The sequence below is a fragment of the Mastomys coucha genome, unplaced genomic scaffold, assembly GCF_008632895.1.
Source record: "Mastomys coucha isolate ucsf_1 unplaced genomic scaffold, UCSF_Mcou_1 pScaffold13, whole genome shotgun sequence".
Lineage (NCBI taxonomy): Eukaryota > Metazoa > Chordata > Mammalia > Rodentia > Muridae > Mastomys > Mastomys coucha.
Window position 1 is genome coordinate 50428454 of NW_022196895.1, and position 2228 is coordinate 50430681.

General features: G+C 41.1%; 1 long non-coding RNA gene across 1 annotated transcript; it reads right to left on the reverse strand.

Moving 5' to 3' along the window:
• Nucleotides 1–1022: 1022 nt before the first annotated feature.
• LOC116087658 lies at nt 1023–1860 on the reverse strand. The gene is made up of 2 exons (XR_004117546.1): nt 1787–1860; nt 1023–1218 (listed from the first exon to the last, which is right to left on the reverse strand). It is a non-coding gene; the product is annotated as an uncharacterized LOC116087658 (long non-coding RNA).
• Between the last annotated feature and the right edge of the window lie 368 nt (nt 1861–2228).

Sequence of the window (2228 nt, forward strand, 5' to 3'; positions counted from 1 at the left end):
AGGATGAATGGACTTTTCAGTGAAAAATGTTAGCGACACTGATATATCTGCTTGCAGAAGAGCAGACCACAGATCTAAGCCTAAGGGTGTAAACTCATAAATCTCTAAGAGAAAGCATAGGGAAAAAAAATTCTTGATACTGGACTCAGTGGTGATTGTTTTTATTAACAACAAAAGAATGTACAATATCAAAATATACTAAATCTATGCTGAAGAAGAAGAGGAGGAGGAAGGAAGAGAAGGAAGAAGAGGAAGAGGAAGGAGGAGGAGAAAGAGGAGGAGTTTCTCTACTGTGACGGAAAACAATCAACAAAATCCCAAGACAACCCATGGAAACACAAGAAAGTATTTACAAACTATAAATCCAGTAAGAGTTGATATCTATTTATGAACTCACATGACTCAACAGCAGAAAACAACTGTAATAAAAGATGGGCAAAAAATTTAGTTTTCAAAAGAAGACATTTGAATGACCAGCAGGTACCTGAAAACCTACTCAACCTATGCCTTTATAAGGGAAATTCAAGGCAGAGGCATGAGAAGGAATTCCTTCATCTTAGCTTAGAAGGCAATTAGGAAAGGGTCAAAAGATAGTGTAGGCAAAGACATAGAGGAAAGGAAATACTTGCACACTATTGATGGAACAGTAAAAGAGTAGTTGTTAAGGGAACATGAATGGAGGCTTCCACCTCAAATAGACTTGTTTGGATCAGCTTTGGTAGTCCATACCTACAGTCCCAGTACTCAAAAGGCTAGAGCAGGAGAATGATAAATAAGTAATGGTAAACCTGGACTTTTTAGCCAGACGAAAACACAGACTACAGAGAGACACACCACCACCACCACCACTACCACACCACCACCACCACCACCACCACCACCACCACCTCCACATTACAAATACAAAACAAGAAAGAACTACTGTTGCTTCTGAGACCATATCCAAAAGAAATAGCATCATCATCTTAAAGATCTATCTATACTTCCATGTTCACCCAGAAAACAAATGCTTCAAATCTAAGTTGGATTAAGTTAAAACTCATTTGTGAACAGTGGCAATGACAGAATTGTAAAAAGTTAGGGTCTAGGACAGTGCACAGAAACACTTCAAACAGCTGTCTGTGGTATTCAAACCCAATTGCCCAAGTGCCAACAGAGAGCTGCAGCTGTTGGGCCTCCATCAATTCCTCATCTTCTATGGACAATGTATTCCTAAAGCTTGGGAGAAAAAAAATGAATATAATTACTCCACTGTTTAAAGCAGAGGATTCCAACAAATACAATCAGTATAGTGCATATTGTAACCCCATGGAAATGAGCTAAATTTGGAATCAGGTTGGAATCTGAAGGTCTTGGTGGTGTAGTGTTCCCACCTTCTTAATAGCTTCTTGGAAGCAGGTTTAGTCTTTCATTCATTCATCCAGCTGATCCCAGTCTAATAAAGTCTTGATTCCAGCCTCCTATAAGGAGCAAGACCAGCTTTTTCATCTTTGCCCCTCAACAAAACCCGTCTTATAATCCTATTGTCTGTGTGAGTTGGCACATGAGCTGCAGGAGAAAGCAAGAAGAAGGCAGATATGTGGAGTTTTAGATATAAGAAATCTGCTCCATGAAACAATGCCCATCCTACCCTAGTGGGGCACTTCCGGCCTTTCCAGTTGTCACCCTTGTGTGCTTAATGAGATTAAAGCCCCAGCCCCCAATCTTCTTAACTCCCCGTCAAACAAAGGTGAGTGATGAAAGAACTGGCACTGTATTACAGCCCTGTACCTGGCTGTACCTGTACCTGCGAAGCAAGCACTGTGGACTTTGCCCCCAGCCCCTCTGAAGATCTCCCTGGTCCTGCCTGCCTTAGGCCCTCAAAGGACAGTTCTGCTGTGGACTGTGATGTCATAGGCTGGAATCAGTGTCAGGAACATCTGTACAGAGAACAGGGCCTGTCTATTGTGAAAACACAAGGGGCATTGATCACAAGGCTTCATATGTATCAAAAAATCTAATGGGGGAGATTTGTATCTCCCATGAATATTTAATTCTTCTGCAAACTAACCATCTGCATATCACCATACCCCAATGCATGTGTGTGATTTTCTCTGTTCTCTTTCAAAATAAAGCAGACATTTTTTTTCTCTTCCCATGGTGCCTTGAAAGTTGCTTAACTGTTCATTGATCCTTTGATCTTCTGAGCGAGTGTATTTTAAGACAAAGTCGGCGATGTTGCTCTCCTC